Raw genomic sequence first — 20,894 nt, 5'->3', positions numbered from 1 at the left:
AAATGAGAATAAACAGGTAGAAGAAGCTGTGTATGGGGGATTCCCCTCCATTAGAAATGCTGAGTCACTATGGAAGAGGTGAAGCACTAAGCTTGAACCTCCTGTGCAGGCATTTACTTGAGTTCAGTCAAAACTATGTCATATATTTACCAGCGTGGCTGTATTTTGCCGTTTAGAAGGTCAGTCAGTGGATGAGAGTAAACCACTGCTCTGTGTGTGTGTGTGTGTGTGTGTGTGGGTGGGTGTGTGCCTATGTGCACATGTTGGGGTGAGGCAAAAAGACGGGCAAATCATTGTTACCCTCGTCCCACCCAAGGCACATGATGGGAGTGGGTTGGCCAACCAGAGGGCATGACCTAACCTAGCTAGCAGTGATGACACAGGCAAGAATACCAACTCTATGAACTCTTTGCATTCTCTTAGTGTATACTTTAATTGGATTTTTTTATATATATATTTTTGCCATTTTTGCTAATAAAGCAGGTTGAGGAAAGACAATAAACAAATGGAAGGGAAAATTTATATATGACACAAGCAGGTATCAAACTTGTGGGTTCCGCATGAAAACCTCTGCTTTACATGTTTAGAACTGCCAGCCCACAGCCCAACAAACTGTATTTAGAGTTAAATAAAAGTGTTTCTCAGATGTTTCAGTTGAGATCCCACTGCGTCAGACGTCTCTCACAGCCACAGCATGTGCATGTGCGCCTGTGCCTTCATAGCTCACAGCTCGCCCATCATTTGTCATCGTACGAGAGCATTTGTATGCTGCTGTTTTCCCAGCGTAGGGCGTGTGGGAATAGGACATTAATATCGGATGGGTTTACCATGTCTGATACTACTAAGCCCCCACTTGCAGTGACGCAGTGGTTTCTAAATAGCACTGCTGCAGCCTCATTTCTGAGGGGGTTTTCTTCTCCCTCATCCCCTTCTCAAGCTTGAGCACAGTCTTTATTCTCATGAAGAATATATCACAGAGGATAAAACAATGGAATTGAAAACCGGAGACTCTCTTTCTCCTCTGTCTCACTCTCATTTTATATTTTATATTCACAGAAAATTTATCTTGGTTTAATTAACGAGTAAAACTTTTATTCTTTACCTAACAGAGTAGTTCAACAAAAATGAAAATTCTGTCATCCAGATAGAAGAGGCTTAAGTAAGCAAACAAGGCTTTGAAATTTACTACAGTTTTTTTTGTATCTTGTTTTTGTATTATAGTATATAATAATATATATTTTATATTGTACAAAACACACACACACATTTAAATTTTCTATTAAATATTTTACCTTCTTAAATTACATTTTTGGGAAACAAATTTGCTTTAGATAAATACATTTTAAAAAGTACAATTTCAGTTTATTTTACATTTAAGGTTGACTTCATCCTTTCTTCCATGCAACCCAAAAGCAGATATTCCGCAAAGTGCTAGTTGCTCTTTACAGAGAGCGTCATGTGTTATATGGGTTTGCAACAACACGAGGGTGATTAACCAATGAGTATTTTCAGTTTCGGGAGAACTGTTCCGATAAGATGAAGTGTTAGCGCTCCTGAGGCACTTTTTAAGAACACATCTCTTTTACTTACAGTTTCGCAGTGCCTGCAAATGTCAATGTGGCCACCTGCAAGAAGCAGAAAATCTATTTCTCCACCCCACTCTTGCATGGGCAGTGGCCTCCAGAACACTTAAATTGATTTTTGAGTTTTCTGCCTCTGCTCTGGCATCTTAGCCATGCTCTGAAGTGATCTGTTGTTGAAACTGGGCGTACCTTTGTCAGATGCTGGCTGACATCAGCACAAAAGGTATCAGAATTTTACCAATGTGGCCTTGGTTGTTGTCAGTGTTTCCTTTGTTTGAAACAGCCTTTTAGAGAGGTGAAGGGAATCTTTAATATAAACCAGCACTACTTAATGCACAGCCTTCAAAGTATTTTTTTACAAATTAATTTCTTTTAATTTGTATCCATCAGGTTATAAATTAAAAAATGAAATAAAATAAAAAATAATAATTATCAAAAAAGATAAAGTACTTTTCATTTGTAAAGTATTTTATGCACTAGACTTATTACATAAATGCATGTAAAAGTACAGTTTTTTTTTTTTTTTAATTTCCAGAATATAAAACCATATTGTGATGTCTATATATATAAATAAAATAATACAGTGATATAATATTACTCAAACCAAATATTTAAATATTATTTATTTATTTAGTAGTAGTAGTGAATGTATTATCCCCATGGGGAAATTGTTTCAATGGGTTTCAACATATCTTCACACAAAAACAAATCATATAATATTATTATTTAATGTAATATAATAATATTTTTTATTGTAAATATATATAAATATATAATTATTTTTTTAATTTTATTTTTTTAATGTGGCTCTTGACCTTTCCAAAGTTGACTAGCCCTGAGATAACAGATGCATATGATATGTGTAAGGTGTACATCTCACATCTAAGTGTAGAAAAGGAATACTTACCCGCATAAATCCTACACATGCACACATACACACACATAGTTTCAACAAATAGACCAAACATAATTACTTATGTTACCCAGTCTGTCAAATTGTCTGGAGTAGACACACATGCATGTAATTGCTCACAGTGGGATAGCTAGCAGGGTTATTGAAAACACACAAGTCACATTTGAGCCAAGCAAAATAACAGGAATCAAATTAATAAATGGTTAATGCTTTGCATAACCCTTTATTTGTCTTTATAACATCCAAGTTAAGTCCCCCTCCTTCTATAGACTTCGTCAGATTTGACCAATGATGCACAGGTGTGTGTTTGCGTAAGCATTTATAAATATCTGAAGCATCATTCATTCTTGCTGATGTCATATGGCAACTGTTTCTGTCCCTTTAAATACCCATTCAAATTCGTACAGCAGGTCAGCTCTGGTAATTAAGTATTGAATACTGTTCAGAGAGGCCACACTGACCTTTCACTCAATTATCGATCGAGTTTGGCATTTTGACAGACTCTTGTTACAAAGGTGAATTAGGTCCCGCGAGTCCTGTGAAGTCACAAGGGCTCTTACCAGTGACATCAACAGCAATGACACCTGAAATGAACTGGTGCCATGTGTTTTGATTGGTCCGTCGCATCCTTGACAGACACCTTTTGCGTAATGTGCATCAGAGACATTCAGACCTCATATCCGCTGGGTTTATTATCTCTGAAATAGAGCTCATGTCATAAAGGAAATAAAGTAGGTGTTAGGTTAATAAAGCTTGTAAAGTATTTAAGACTATTAGCAGTTTTATTGATCTGACTGAAGAGAATTCTGTATTCCCCATACATTAGCCGCTTAGGTTGATGGATCTAACAAGCGATTGCTCAGGAGAAGGACATTTTGGCAGACAAAGTGAAACTCTTGCCATTGCTTCAAGGATAGGTTTGATGTTTTCAGTCCAGTCGATAAAGCAACAAGACATTGCAGTGATTTTTACCAAGGTTAAAGGTCATTTTTAGCCATGATGCAAATCCAAGTAATTTAGTTCATTATCTTAACTGTAGGCTGTTTAGTGTTGAAAGCTACATAGCAACTTGGCATTTACTTATTTATTTGTTTTATGTATTCTTATTATCTTTTACATTTAGTTTTGTTAGATACACATTATTTTCTTCATTATATTATTTAGATTAAATGAGCAGCTTTGGACACAGCTCATCTGATCAGAAATATAAAATTAAATTTAAAATAATTCTTAATTTCATGAAAAAACAAACTAATGTAATGTAGTTCATAGTTCTTAGTTGTAAGCTCTATATGTTTGGCAAGCAAAATAGCAACTTATTAATTTATTTATTGCTTATTTTTTATTCAATAATTCATATTGTTTTCTTGAAATTATTTTATTTATTTTAATTCTGATTATCTTTTTATTAAAAAAAAATATTCACATGCAGTTTTTATACCCGTATACTGTATACAGTTGTATTTTTTCTGTTAGTTTATTTAATATTTTACAGTTAATTGTAATCAGAAATAGGAACTATCCGTTTTATAATTACACATTCTGATTATAGACAAATACTATATACTTTCTATATATTGTCTAGTAATTTCAGGTGTAGTGAAGCAACTAATTTTGGATTCACATTTTCATATTGGTTTGCTGAATGGTGTGTAGCAAAAGTTCATACAGAAAATGAATGTCAGTCAGTTAGCATTATTACTTGCATATTTGCTGTTTATTAGTACTTATAATTTAAAGCACATAATTATAAAGCACTTATTAACCTTTTCAGTGGTGAGTTTAAAATATTCTAGCGCTCCCCCCAGAGTGAGTTCTTTTAAGGCAACCGTTATTTTAGAACATTTCCCCTTACTGTTTCCATGGCGACGCGTCAGGCTTGTCACGTGACACACTGCGGCCACAATAACAGAGCGTATGACAGATAGATCGCTTTTATTTTGTTTATCCTTTTTTATTTAAAATATTCACAAACTTGCATACCATGTCATGAACAATCTGATATTTCGATTCATAAATATGTGTAAATTAGTGTGTTTTGTCATTTAAAAACCTTTCTGATCTTGATTGTGATCTGTAATGTGAGATGGACGCCACCATGTTTGTTCGCGCTGCAGTTCAGAGAGTCCTGTCAGTCGGATTTACAGCACGTGAATTCATTAATTTCATATTCATTAATATGACAAGAGCAGTGAATGTCTCTCTCTGGCTCAGTGCCAGCCAACGCACGAAACCACAGTTTGAATTTGACAGTTATATGACGTCACCGAAAGTTCTAAATCCCATATGTGGGACCATACCACTCAAAGGGTTAATGCATGCACGTATTGTAGATCCCCTAACCCTACCCAATATTTAAACATAAATACTACAACAACTTACTATCAATAAGCAGCAAATTATGAGTTTATTGAGGGAGAACTCTTAAGCTCCATCCAAAATAGAATACTTCCCTACTATATAGTATGCAAAAAAACAGTATGCCAAAAGAGTACTATGTCCGAATTTGTAGTATTCGAAAAACAGTAAGTGAAAAAGTACATGGATAGCTTCTGACGTGCTCAGTCAATGGACACTTTACTATCCCATTAGGCCACAGGAGAAGATTTATGAGTGGCAGTGAAGCGACACAACTGACACTGGTAGGTCATGTGGTAGTAACAACAACAACGGACATAGTACATCTGAATTTCATTCACACTACCCATATTTATACTATATAGAATGCACTTTTTAATGGATGTGAAGTAAGTTTAAATTAAAACATAGTACATAATTGGACAGTACACGATTTCAGATGGACTGTTAGTTAATAGTGAACATGTTTCTTAATCTAAAGTGTTGCCAAAAACTTTTTTCCTTGACAAAACTTGTTGAAGAATAGATTTTTTCCTAGTGCATGTTTAGATTGCATTTACCACATTCAGTGGTGAGCTCAGACTATCTTTTCTACCACTTTGCACTGCCAACTGAAATAGATCAGTAACCCAGTCCCTCTACACCCAAATCAAGGGTCATCCTATGCATAGGAATTCAATAATTAGAGCAGAAATATAGTTCTGTAATCAGTAATTCTTTTGGTTCAAAGTTTCACTGTCATAAGACTTCTGTGAAAAAGAACACTGTGACCCCGCACTCCACTTCCATCAATTCCCTTCACGGCTGTTTTGATCACTGCCCACGCTAGATAGGATTCGATCCACTCAGCCAGCGACGCACACAGGGTCAGGCTTAAGCCTGTGCCTGTTTGTTGTAAGCCCACTAGCGTAGCCCAGCTCCATGCATGCAATGAGCTTACTCTCCCCACAGAGTGTGTTCAAGAGCAGAGAAAATGAATGAAATTGTAATTCATGTATTGATCACAGCTGCCGTTCTCATCTCTATAGGTTTTGGTGTGAGAGAATGGCCATCTCCCATAATACTCATCAGCAACATTCAGCAACCACAGAAAACAATGTGTGGTCAGGATTTACCTCCTATAGAACATTCAGAACTTTCATCTGTCTCATAAAAAGACTGATCACTCATTTATGCATGTAATAATATGTAACAAAAGCATTCTCAATTTTTACAGCTGTATTTCCATAGCCTTTTTAACCCTATGGGCTCTAAGGGGGTTTTGGGGGCCTGAAAAAGTTTGACATGCCCTGACTTTTGTGCTTTTTTCAGTTGCTTATCAACATATACATGGCTAAAGTCAGAAAACACTGTATTCAGTACCTACTGGGCTACAATAATGTGCAAATAGTATGTATGTACATGATTGTGTTTTTGAGAAAACAACATTTATTTAGTTAGTAAAAAACTAAAATTTTAAATTCACCCGAAATAAGGTCATAAAACACATACAGAACATTTGTTCACAAGACTGTCAAAAATGGACCTTGTTGCCTAGAATTTTTGCTTCAAAATGATGTGAAAATCATCTTGTTTACTCGCTCACAGAAAACAATAGATTGATTTAAATTTTCTAAGACACTTTTTGTTTTGAAAGGTCATGAATATTAGTGTGATTCACACCTGAGAAGACAAAGGCCTGCATAATGAGCTGCATAATTAGCCTTTCAGCCAGGTGTGTGACTGAGAGGGAAGAGTTACAAGAAAGAATGTGAGGACAAAATAAATGTATATATTTTTATGTTTGTAGTTTATTTAGAATTTATATAATTATCCCACAAAATAAACTGAGATTCACTTGTGAGTGCAGTTAAACAGTTAATTGGGAACAATCAAAGCTGACTTTCAAAGCTGAATTTTAGCATCATTACTCCAGTCACACGATCCTTCAGAGATCATTATAATATTCTGATTTGCTACTTTAAAAAAAAAAAAAAAAAAACATTTATTATTATTATTATTATTATTATTATTATTATTATTATTATTATTATTATTATTATTATTAATATTGAAAAGAGCTGAGAATAATTTTTCGTTTTTTTTTTTTTTTTTGATGGAATGGAATTGTTTGTAACATGATAAATGTCTTTATCATCACTTGTGTGCTAAATAAAAGTTTTAATTTCTATGTATACTGACTCCAAGCTTTTGAATGGTATAGTGTATATTGTTACACTTGGAGTAAGACTGGAGTAATGATACTGAAAATTTAGCTTTGATCACAGGAATAAATTGTCATGAAAAGGGTGCGCGGTAATGCAATGCTAACAGTCACGACAGGAAAGAGCAGAAGAAGAGACAATCTACCATAGATATGTATATACATATCTATGCGACCTACGCACCAACCCAAAACAAGAACGGAGATATCGCACACAAGGGCTCGAAGAACCGCCTGATTGTTTTACATCAGCAGTTTGGGAAAGTTACGGGTTTTAGAGATGCTGCATTGCAATCATTTCCCAAAATGTAATTTGTGTGGAAGTTTTATGAAGTCTGTAAAGAGGAGAAAATACTGTAGCAGGCAGATCAAGCTCTCTGTTTGTGATGCTCGAAATATAGGAAGAAAAATATGTGGGGGTTTATATAAATGTATCTCTGAGAGGAGCTGATATGTCTTCAGAAATGTATCATTGGCATTTTTTCCCCTTACCTCCATATAATGGATATTAAAGTAGTGTTTTTAGCACAGCTGCTTTGCGTTAACCAAGGAAACTCTGCATTGCTGCTGTTCCATAAGCGCCACCTGCTGTCAAAGAATGAATTTGCATTTTCATTTAGCTGGCCTGCTGTTTTTGTTTTGTGCAGTTGTTTTATGTAGCATAATTTCATAAATCTAAAGTCAGACCGTTCTGTTTTTGCTTTAAATCTTGAAATTATACAATCTAATTCAAATCAAAAACAACCGCTCATGCTACATGTATGTAGAACTACTGTCTGTTCAAAATAAATGTAAAAATACATATCTTCTTGTACCGAAATTCATATTGAACTGTAACACCAAAACCGAGGTATGTACCGAATGGTGACTTCTGTGTACAGTTACCAGTTACACCTCTATTATACACACACATGCATTTTTATAAAGTGGGTTATATTTTATAATATTTTTCATATAAATAAGAAATTGTTTATTATAGTTTAGTTTTATACATATTACATGTATAGTTTAACGTTTATAAAAATATATGAGGTTATAAAATAAAAAAATATATATCTATCCATCTTTCCATCTACTCTATTTATTAGGGGTGTAACTGTACACGTATTCGTACTGAACCGTTTCGGTACAGGTCTTTCGGTTCGGTACATTTCGTTCCAAACCCGTAAAAGCTCTGTTCGTCTTCAGAACACAATTTAAGATATTTTGGATGAAAACCTGGAGGCTTGAGACCCATAGACTGCCAAATAACAGTGTCAAGGTCAATAAAAGGTATGAAAGTCATCGTCAGAATACTCCATCTGCCATCAGACGTGCAATCTGGGTTATATGAAGCAACGGGAACACTTTTTGTAAGCAAAGAAAACAAAAATAATGATTTATTCAATAATTTCTTTGTCAACAGTCTCCTCTGTGTCTCTCCATATCACCGTATGCTGTGTGTGCTCTTCTGTGTCATCCGCGCCACAAGGATGCACTGTTTCTATGTGTATTTAGCTTTGATTTGAAATAAAACAGTGCATCCTTGTGGCTTTATGTTTGGGTTAAGTTGTTAGGCCTAATTGTAATCTTATAATGTAAAAGTGCTCCCTATAGTTTTAAGCATAAGCTGAGGTAGATTTGCATCACTAAGAAAATTGAAACTATAACAATGTATTTAAAGAAAGATCAACTTGTTCAGTAAACCATTAAATAAAAAAAAAAAGTTTAGTTTTTCCCCTGCTGTACTGAAATCATACCGAACCGTGACGTTAAAACCGAGGTACATACCGAACCATCATATTTGTGTACCGTTACACCCCTAGTATCTGTCTATCTATCTAGCTATCTGTCTCTCTGTCTGTCTGTCTGTCTCAAAATATAAATTTTAATTATATATGAAGTAATTTTTGAAGTTCACTCAAAAATGAAAATTGTAATAATTTACTCGTCATTCCAAATCTATTTTACCCTTTCTTCTGTGGAAGAGAAAAGTCAGAAATCCCCTTATACTTATACTACTTATAGTTCTTATACAGTAGATTTTGTCTTAAACTTGAAAGATTTATCCATTTTTTTTTTTTTACTTTTGAGAGGTCAGTAACTTGATTATTCAGTGCCAGGTTTATGAAAAGGTGCAAACATCAAAGTATATTCAGTGTAATAGATAACGGATTTCATTTACTGAACAAATAAGGGTTAAGATTCTCATCTTTGCTATTATAACTTACACACTGTCGAATATTTGTGTGCTTGACTTTCAGCACTTCATTCAAATCAAAGTGTTACAAAATGCCTACACACCAAACCCCTTCATCTCCTGCCTCTGGTGCCCTCAGATGGAATTTACGGTGGCTACATTAATTAAAAGTCTGCAAACCAGCACATTTAAGCCTTTGGAGATGTAATTTAAGGTGCTGTGTGTAAGTTTTTGACTCTACTAAAGCATAAAAACACCATATGTTTGCAGATATTTAAGAAACATGCCAAGTTAACATAATTGTTTATCTGAAAAACAATGCTACAGTCAGTTATTCTCCTTTAAAAATGTGCGTTCCGGGCCGGAATGTCGGCCTCTGTTTTAGTTTGTGAAACCCGCCCACTGCCAGTTTACCCAATTGTATTTCGGCACCCCGGGTTGCCAGTTGGCGGAAAACACAGCGTATTTCATTTCATTCATCGTCAAGTGCGCTCGTTCCTGTTGGTGTCGTCAGTCTGGCAACCAACCTGCGTGTGCGTCAAGTCTGAGGAGGAGGGGCTGGGTGAAAAAAAAACCCTTTCCAATATTTTGAATTTGGACTGCAATACCTAGTTCAACCACTCGGTGTCAATCCTACATACAGCACCTTTAACAATGGCAGACATGAACGGCGTAATTTGTTTACTTCCTTCAACAATTATGCCTTTACTGTACTAGTACAATTTAATCAGTCATATGCCTGAAAAGATACTGGAACATAATCCATGGCTTCTGAATGGGAAATACTTAATAAATAGTATTTTTTTTAAATAATGGAAGATGCTAGCTAGCAGCAAAGTTCAAGACAAAATAAGCAGTACAGGCACAGAAGAAAATTGCTGAATATGTTGTTTCATTGTTAAGAGGGTAAATTGCTCCAGACGAGAAAGAGGTTGGATGTAGGTATCTTTTAGATATTCGAGTTAGTGTGAAAATTGGAAACAGGTTAGTCATTCGATTCACCTGAGGGCAGATGGGGGGCCCTGTAGTTCGACACTCTCCTTTAGATGGAATTGGTAATGGACCTTAGCGCTGCTCATGCCCATTGTGCTCTCTGGATCCTGAGGAATAGTCCAGCACATAGAGTATGTGACTATAAATGTTAGAAATCAGATTTATCTAGTTTCATCATATCTGTATGTTGGAGCAGTGAGTTAATGACCTGTTTCTACAGTTTGGCTGGCATTACTTTTGTAAGTGTTGGTATTCTTGGTGACTATACAGAAAAATAAAGTATTTCCCATTCAGAACCCGTATATTGTTCCAGTATCTTTTCAGGTATATGACTGATTAAATTGTACTATTACAGTAAAGTAAAGGCATAATTGTTGAAAGGAAGTGAACAAATTACGCCGTTCATGTCTTCATGTGTCTTTTTGAATGTGGAGTCCCAGAATTGTGTCCTAAAATAGATTCTCCTCCTCCACTGCTGGCCTGTTTGGCGGATGCTGGTCCGTGTGACCTGCCTGCTCTGATTAGCTCAGTGGTAGGGAAGGAGCCCAGTGTTGGGAAATGAGCAGAGCTCGTCAGGCCAGTGGGGTCAAGGTGAACATGACCAAGAGGCTGTGACAGACTTCAGAAAAACTTTACTTCCTCATCCTCTACTTCCATATCCTCTTCGTAACTTCCATGTCCTCTTTTTCCCTTTTGTAGGACTGTCAGATGATTATAAATTTTAATTATTCACATATAAGTCAATATATACAGTATGTTGAGGTCAGGAGGTATAAATAAATGTTTATTTGGCAGTGTGTGTGTGTGTGTGTGTGTATATATATATATATATATATATATATATATATATATACACACATAAATTGTTATCATTTATTTACTCTATATAAATAACAATCACTCTTGATTTTGATGGTAAGAAATGTTTCTTGAGCATCAAATCAGTATCCAGGAATGACTTCTGAAGAATCATGTGACATGAAAACTGGGGTAATGACTGCTGAAAATTCAGCTTAGCTATCAAAGGAATTAATTATACTTTAAAATATATTTAAATAGAAAAAATTGCAGTATTTCACAATATTTGTGTTTTTACTGTATATTTTATCGTATTAATACATCATATAAATGGTGAGCATGGGAGACATCTTTCAAAGCCCTTAGCCCTTAGCCCTTACCTAATTCACCTACATTAACATATTAAAATGACAGCCCTAGTATTTTAATCCATCTTCTCATAATGTATGAGTGTGTTGTATTTTTCTCACTGCAAATGATCAGATTAAGATGCTGCAATGTTGTACATTGGAATAATTATTGTGGGCTGGTTTGGCCACCTCCTATTTCTCCATGCAGTCACACTTCCAGGAACTTCCCTCTCAATCAGAGCTTCATTATGACTTGATTGGGTTCATGAAGTTCTCACAGTGGAATCTCAGTCATTGCCTGCAGACTGATGGAGGTGTTGGCTCCCATCCCCCAATATATCTTTGCCATATTCCAACCATTTAGCCCCGGATTTAATACAACAAAGTGCCATTCATTACCGCAGTGCCTGAAAACTCCCGTAATTATCCAAATTTAGTACAATGAAATTTACTCAACTAGCTCAAAAGTCTCCCACACTTTAGCAGCTAATTTAGGGAGCTCACTTGTCCAGGGTTGCTAGGCAATTATAACCCATGAAACTGCTCATGCGCTCTACTTGTGAAGTCGGTCCCATGAATAATACACTTTTCCAAACATTCCACAGTCTAGCTGCGCAATGAACACATCATGTTAGTTTATCAAAGTGGTTTCACTAAGCTGCACTTCACCGATTCAAACAGACAAAGAGAACTACTTCTCAGTGTATTAAATGAACATTGTTCATCATTAAATTATGTCTGAAATGTTCCTCATGCATTTTTGCTCCTTTTGGTTTTTGGCTGTGCTGAAGTGTCAGTCAGGAGTGTTTTGTCTTAGCTCAGTGTCGATGTATAGTGATTTGAGCTGATGGGCACTGAACTATGGAAGCTCCATGGAGGCTTCATTAGTGTTAGTTGCTGGCTGATGGTCCCTTCCTGTGTACTCTGAGTGGGTGAATGATTTCTGGGCAAGATGATATAGGATCTCAGTCTGAGCCCCTTGGAGTTAGTCACACTACTGCTAATTTTAGTTTAGTGGGGCATTGGTTTCCCGCAGCTTATCATTTTTTCATCCAGTTTTTCCTGTCATTTTTGAGTTCATCATCTATCTCCTGCAAATGTTTTTGAGGTGGTTGTTTTGATTGCTTCTTTTGCTTTATTGGTTATTTCTCATGATGACAAAGTTAGTTTAGCTTCCCCAAGAAAGAAGCTGCTCCTGATATCACATGAGGTCTCTTGAGACATTCCCTGATGGATGTTACAAAACCTTACAATTAAGGTATAATAATAAGTGTAAGATATATAAATATCTCATTTTAATTGGTATGAAATGAGTAGTATTATATTTAGTTTACTTTCCCATGTAAAAGCAACTTTCCCCTTAAAAAACTTTTGTTTAATATCTTATTCAACAGCGTCTCAGTTCTGCATTATCACATTTATTTATAAAAAAAAAAAAAAAAATTCTGTTATCTCTTTAGAGTTATGAAAATAACTTTTTTTTATAGCTCTTGTAAGTTTTAAAGGTTGATGATTACCAAGAGATAACATTCAGAAAAGTAAGAGAGCAAATAAAAGTAGAGCTTTTGAAGTAATTAAAGTACAATCAGGGAAAGGTTCATTTATAAACATTTCTTAAGAAGTTGCCAAGCTGATTTCTTCTAGTGTGTCCCATTATACACTGTTGTATAATATAATGATCTGACGAAAGACCATTTTAAAAATAGAATTGAGACCATCTGGTGAATGACAAATGCACAAATGACATGTTGCCATTAATTATAGTCTGATATTGTCATTCAAATAGTCAGCCTAAGAGAGAAAAAATCTCCGAAATCATTCCAAAAGTTACTTTTATATTTAATGTAATGTCTGTTGACTACCCTGAACCCCTGATCCAGGAGCAGCAAGCTGCCTCAACCAGACCTGACCATGTTTATCAAGGTGTCACTATTATATCAGATCCCACGCAGTGACTGCCTACACCACAAAATCTCAAACAAAATCTCTCTCTGGTTCTGCTTTTGAGTGGGTACATTTGCCAGACTGTTCTCAGAGGTGAAGCATATGAGTGCTATCCTTGTGAATTTGATATTTTCTCTGAGCGCAGTAAAATATTGGGTTCTGAGTTATAGGGCAATTATTGGGATGCTCTATGTCTAACAGTGAAACTGATATGAGCTGAAAAGCTCTGGTTATATTTTCGAGTATTTTCCATTTGGCTTAATTGCACATAAATGGAAAGCAAGAGTTTGTGTGCTTTTGCTAGGTGTGAATAACTCAGTGTGTGTGCACACATGTGGTTTACTTCTTTTAAGCTCAAGTTATTCTCAACAGTGGCGTTCTCGTAACTTGCTGTTTATTGCAAAGCCACAAACGTACAGCAGCCCACAGCTTACTTTAGCAAGCTTATGTGAAATTTACAGCAGAGAAACACTAGTTGAGTGGAAAAAAGGCTGTCATTGTTAGCGTACGGAGCAGCTCACATTCAGGTGCTGAGTGTTGTGTAGTATAGACTGTCTCTTTCCCACACATAGCAGCTTCACATGTCTCTGTGGCCTGTGTTTCCCCTCCAGGGCAAGGTGAGTTGAGGTTTCTATGTCCTTTTTTCTACACAATATTACAGCACACACTATTAAAGCAAACTGTGCCAGAGTTTTGCTAGTGGCAGTTCCCACAGTCTCTATTTTATGTAGTTTGGAGAAGTATATATATATATATACTTCTCAACGCTTCCATCCATCTGCTGTTTTGCAACATGCATCATTTGGTTTGAGACCTGCCTAAAGGCCAAACTAATTTGCAGCACAGGTCAATGACATGCATGAGTGTTCATGATAAGCAAAAGGATAAATCTTTGAAACATATTCTTTAAAACATGCCAAGGTCTTACACCATGTCTACACCAGATGCGACAAAGCGACCGCTGCAAATCATTTGTACTTTGTGTCAGTATATCTTAAATAGAACGTGGCATCAGTTTACTGTCAGGTATTTGTGGTGACACATCCCGCCACATCCAGTGTAGACCGCATCACTGATTATAATGTGCTATATTGTCTTTTGCCACATCATCATGCCGCCCTTGTCCGGTGTAGACACAGTGTTAGAAAATTTGTTCACGTTGGTTTCATAGGGTTTTAAAAATGTTTATAAATATTTTCAAGAAATTTAATGGCTCTGAAAATATAGTGTAATCAAGTAAAAAGTAACATTTTCTTACACATTGAATACATGAGTGTACACCTTTATTATTTAAAAAAAATTAATAATAATAATAATAATTTAGATACACATTTTAAAAAAAGCAATATAGATATAGATTAATATTTTTTATTTTATTTTGTTTTTATTATTAATCTGTAAATGTTTTGGGGAACATTTCAATTTGAACTAACATTTCAACTAAAAGGTCTAATTATCAGATTTTTTTGAAGAGACTTATTGGCCATGACAAATAGTCATGAGGGTCTTCCTTTGATATAATTTTCTGTTTTATTTTTTTTTTTCCACATATTTCAGCAGTCTGGTTACAGCATGTGACTATTGACAAAAATTAATAAGCAGTGAAGAAGAGACATTTTTAATAAGACATTTCTTAATTTTAAAATTAGCACCGTTATATCACTTTGACATTTCTGAATTTATGCCCTCCAAAATTATCAAAATTAACATGGTCATCATCAAAAGGTGTATTCAAGTTTTTGAATGAATGTATGAATTCCATTTTTAATGTATTTTTGAAAAGAAAGAAAGAGATTTGTACCAACATTTAATTCATAGTTTCATCAAAGAACAAGAAGTAGGTCATTGATTTTTTTCTGAGATCAGAATTTTTTTTTTTTATATTTTTTATCTATATGTCAACTATAGTAGATGATGTTTATGTGTAGATACAAGAAAATGCATTTAGATCAGGAGGAACCCTTTCTGTGACTGCCAGTAACCATATTGGCCTCTGTGACACACGAGCAGGTGTGCCGGTGAAGTCATGCTTGAACTTTTTACTCTCTTTCCTGTCCGTCATTGTCAGTCACTTTAACTATTGTTTCGGGTCAGCTGGCCCCATGTTGTGACATCCAGGACAAGTCGACACAAACAGCATTGAAGAGGACCTTATGGAGGTGACAGATGACACATTTAGAGGCCAGCTGTGGCGTATCCGGATTTCCTCTCCTGTCACCGAGACAGGATGTGTCCTCAGAACTGTTTCTCTGAAGAGGATGCCACATATCTAAGGAAGACCTAGATAAGGGATACGGGTGTAGCGATAGTGTCAAAAGGCCTAATGCCTTTGTAGCAGTAAGGGGAGACGGGAGCATTGTTCAGCGTCTAGAATAGATCATTCCAGAATACATAAAGCTGCCTACTATTTGCACAAGAAGGAGGGAGACCTTTGATTTTTGCAGTACAATAGTCTACTCTCATGACTACAACCATAAGCCCTCTGAGTGCAAATGAATATGTGTGCTTCACACTTCCAGATAGAGACCCGTCTGTCTTTGATCATGTCCTCCGATTCAATCTGATTTTGGAGAGAAAGCCAAGGCTCAGATAGTCTTGTGTGTCATTGGGGTACACCGCGGTGTGGTGTGGTGCAGGGCAGGACGAAGGGGGTGGATGGGAATTTGGATGGAGATAACAGAAGGGCTGTCCTTGAATGGAAAGCTGAAGTCCATCTCCTTTTGGATTTGGAACTGGTTAGCTGTAACATGTTGACGTTTTCCTCCATTTCTGTCTTTCATTTCCTGTAAATGCATCCCCATGATGCCATAATTATCTTTATGGTAAATGTACAGTTGCAACCTGCATATTTAACACGGGATATTGGGTCTAGTTGGCAGTGGCAGTGGTTCTCTCAACCTTTTCAATTCCAAGGCCCCCCCTTTGTCCACAATTTATACAAAGGCCTGACACTCCTGGTTTCTGTAAATTTCAGAATTCCAGATGTTTTAAGACCTGAATATTCTTATATAAGTGTTTCCAGTTATTTATTTTTTACTGGAAAATAATTAAAGGATTTTTTTAAAATCTAGATTTTACTGTCAATTTCTACCTGATAAAATATTGTAGAGTTTGGCATATAAATGTATATTTGTTACAAAAATGATTTTATTATTTTACTGATTTTTATTATTTTAATGATTTTATTATTTTATTATTTTATTTTACTGCTATAAGGGATCTCATCTCATATGGACTTTATATTTTCAGAAATTTTAAAGTTTAAAAAAATAGAACCCTGAGAAATATTCATTGTAGTAAAAAAAAAAAATCATTTACTTTTTAAATAACCTTCTGATTGACTACAAATGATTGAGACTGTCCTTACTGTTTTTTAAGACTTCATCCTGACATGAAGCGTTTGGAGAGCAATGTGAAGAAATGTGAATGTGATTTGGGAATATTACCCTGAACCGTGGCCTCCCAGGTTCTAGGAGAAATGAAGCTTTCACAGAATATATTAAACCTTATTTATCAAACTGAATTATATAATTACGACTCAGCAAGAGACTTTGGATTTGCGTAAACCCGGTATAGCATCCACCTAAGATAGGACTTGATGGTTCGATATGTCTGCAATTGTATCCAGATGTTTGCCGACGGCACTTCGATGTTACTGCCTGAGCCTTGAAAAGTTGATGCAGGATTTCAGAAATTGAAATTGTCAGTAGGGGTTCACCTAATTTCCCCACAGCTGATTAAATAATTGTTTATTTAATGTAAGAGGCCCCGCAGATTGCCTAAGTGAATTACATGTAATTTCATTTCACCGGCTTTGTGTGCAAATCACCCCCTTTAAACCAAGGAATCCTTTCTCTTACATCCACACGGCATGCCAAATGCGTTATTAGCCCTTATTTTCACGTATTACATCTGTGATGGGTGTCAGTCTCCAAGCATCCCCTGCGTCCCCTCATCATTTTAACTGCCTCCACTTTTAGGCACGATTTTGCTATCAACCTCACCAAAACTGACTATGGGATTGACGTTGCAGAGGCCTGGAAATCTCCCTGCTGGAAATCCAGCTATTATTTTCAGCTCTAAAACGGAAATTTTTTCATAGATGGTGCATTGTTGAGCACCGAAAGAGAAACTGGTTGCAAAACTTAGAGAGCAGCTGATTACGGTAATAGGTTTAAGACAGAAAGGTGTGATGTTTCTTCCCCGCCTCTTTCACCTGAGACTAGAAGCTTTTAATGGAGAGCTTTATGGGATTGTGGGAGCATGCTCGTTAAATAAATAGATGTAATTAGGTCCTGCCTCTAATTACTTCAGATTCCTCTCACCAGGACCGAATTAGTCCGACTCCCTAAAGCGCCTAGTGTTAGGCATGCGTAATCAATCACGTACAAACAGAATGCACAGGCTACACCCACAGAAAGTACCAGAGTGCAGCAGGGTCATTCATCACAGCCCGCAATGCAAACAAGAACAGCCATTTTGTTGTTTACGAGTACCTCTAACCCTGCGCTACCTGTACGCATACTTTTGTTGTAGCCCTCACTGTATGAAAATAAATGATCCCAAAAAATACATAATCCAGCCTATTATTACACCTCATCCTGAGTGTGGATGAAAGGAAAGCACAAAAGTTTGTTTTGATTATGATTAGTGGTGTTTTAACCAGTGACTGTGCTACGTGATAATGCATGGCACCTAGTGAAGGCCGTGACGGATACCAGATAGCGGGAGCAGCGCTGAGAGCAGATACAGTGATAAACTGGAGCAGGCCAGGAAACAGACAGGGCCTGGGCTCTCTGTGGCCCCTCTAGCCTGTGGAAAAAAAACAATGCATCACCTCACAGCACGGCCAGACGTGGCAGGCGAGAAAAATCGCCCCACACTTTGGGAAAACAAAGACAATCAGGGCTTTCTCTTGTACACCTCCCCTCCTTTTCCTTTGGTGAGCAGCTGCAGCAAGCCAGTCAAATGTGCAGGGGATTTTTTTCTTTTCTTTTTTTATCTCTTGCCAACTTGTCCTTTTTTTTAAAATGTAATGGAGAGAGAAAGAGATAAAAAAAGAAGAAGAAAAGGAGAACCTGGCAAGGCAAGGTACGCATTCGTTTTTACAGATGGCAGACTGGTCCAGTTGATAATTGAAAAGGAAGTCTGGGATTTTGCAGCATTCAACAGGAGAAGGCTATTTCTGGGGTTTCCTGTGTAAGTGACCCAAGACCCGCTCCTAAACACATTCACATCTCAACTTGACACTCCCACTTTAATTGATCTCCGCCTTCCTACTTAAAATGTAATGAACTGTCACTATAGCTCGCTTATTTTGTGTATTTTTCCTTTAGATGCTTGTTGTCGACTAACTTTTGGATTGTTTTTAAAATCGCTTTGATCTGATGTCAGTCCAACAATTCTTGCAGTCCCTGCATCTTGTTTATGTGCACAATCGATTGTTTATTAACAAGTATTTTGTAAATGTCAGTTGCTGGATCATGGTATCATGCTCCTACTGTGATCCAGCACACCAGATGCCACCAGAGTCAAGCAGACATGGTCACGCTCTAAAATATAAAATATTATATTTTGTGATTTTGTTTTGCTGTAGGAAAACTCACTAGTACATTTAACCTTATATATAAAGCCTTGTCTTTACAATGAACATAAACTTAATGACACTTAACATTTGATTTCTATACATAGCCTTTATAAAATCATATTTCTATTTTTTTTTATTATTTTTACATATGTAATCTCTCTCTCTCTCTCTCTCTCTCTCTATCTCTATACACTGTGGATAGAATAATAAAGAAATAGCCTTATAATTATTATTTTTTTTTTTTTTATTGCTTCATTTAATTTCCCCGTTGATGAAAATAGACTCTTCAGGATTATGTAATTTAAGATTCTAATTAATTCTAACACTGAAACAGTCGTTATCAGTCAGTGGACACCAGAGTCAGATGCAGACATGATCAGCCTTTCATTCTGATTTAGTTTTGGCTCTGAGAGTCAGAGCTTTTGATTTATATTGTTTTAAATCCAAAGCTTTTGGCTCACTGTATACATAACCATATAAGCTTTCTGGATGGCTAAACAGGAGGCCCAGAGCAAACGGATGATTTGACCAACAAGATAAATGATCAGTTGTATTCACACTGTGTGTAGGTTGTATGTGTATTAACTCTCTGTGGCTGTTGTACAATGAAAGACTGCGGAGCAGGCAGAGGGAACATATGTGAGTGATTTGGCTCTGGAACCCAGAAGGCCAGGGAGAGAAATCCACAAAGCTGATGACGGACACTTTGTTTGGCTTGTAACGCTAGAACAGGATAGGAAAGAATAAATCAATCAATCATGTCTAAACTGTCAGGACTAGCATGTGGCCCTCTAAAAACCCCACTGAGATCAGAAAATATATACATTTCTGCTTAAAGGTTGTAAGAAAGCACTGATTCTGACGTAAATGAGCCATAATTCGATTTTGAGATAATCTTCCAGCAAGGTATTGTGGGTTTGTGTTGTATTATATGCCAGATATCTTGCAGTCTTAAAGGGACAGTCCAATACTTTTACGTCATACAAGTTTGGTATTACAAATTTAAATATTTAATTGAAGTAACAATAAAATATTTAAATGCATTACCTTATCTGAAACCATCAACATACCATAATACTCCTACAGTACTTTTTGGAAGGGATAAGACTTTGATTTGGATAAGTTTAATGCTTAATGTAAGGACAGAGTCATTGTTGCTGCAAGGCATTACAAATGTTTATATACCTACAAGGAGTGTACCTTCCTTTTTATGTGCACCATAAGAATGAGAGATCCCTCCCTCTCAGCCTGAAATGCTGCTCTGTGCTTGCAAAGGGCAGTTGTCGGTGTGACTTTGCATTTGCTGATAGCTCATGGAAAACATTGATCCATCTCATTAAGTTATTGCCATCATTTTTATTCTTTATGGTTGTGCGGGCTACCGTCCCTCATTCTCTTTTCACATTAATTTCCTATGTATCTATGATTAATGGGAAATGTCGAACCATAGAGTGAGCAAGCATCAGCGAAGGTGAGATCATAATTAGTTTAGCTGATGCAGGGCCCTCCAATGGCACATCTGGATGGAAAATCGCCCTATAGGAAGCTGGCAGCGCCCCAAAACTTTTTACTGATATGTTGTGAAATACCCGATGAATCAAGTGCCCCTTTCCTTGCCAAAAAGCTTTAGCGACTCGAAGCCAAAATTATGTCTGCAGAAAGCTTTCCATTCTGAATGTATTAGAGCACAATTAGGAGCATTGTACTTTTCTGGCAGGAGAAATGTGCTCCCTGCTCAAGCCGTCTGAAGCTAAATAAATCGTACATATTCTATAAGGCTAAATGAGTTTTGCAGGGACCATAATTGAGATAATTCCTTTGATTTGCCCCAGCTGACTCTTGGGATTCACTTGTGTTTCTGTCCCTTCCTGGTGGATGATTCATGTGGCTATATCTCTCTCCTTTTTTTCCTACTTGAGTTTATTTTTTCCCCTTCTCTCACAGTAGAGTACAATATTTCAAGCTACTAGATATTTTGAGTTCCAG

General features: G+C 36.4%; 1 protein-coding gene across 5 annotated transcripts in view; it reads left to right on the top strand.

Moving 5' to 3' along the window:
* The window catches only part of LOC109100169 (zinc finger transcription factor Trps1-like), a 109,887-nt gene that overhangs the window by 77,598 nt on the left and 11,395 nt on the right, over positions 1–20,894 (top strand). The gene's annotated exons all lie outside the window — the stretch shown is intronic.

This window comes from Cyprinus carpio, chromosome A19 (assembly GCF_018340385.1).
Source record: "Cyprinus carpio isolate SPL01 chromosome A19, ASM1834038v1, whole genome shotgun sequence".
Taxonomy (NCBI): Eukaryota; Metazoa; Chordata; class Actinopteri; order Cypriniformes; family Cyprinidae; genus Cyprinus; species Cyprinus carpio.
Note: the sequence above shows the minus strand (reverse complement) of the source record. Positions and strands in the feature narration are given on the sequence as shown.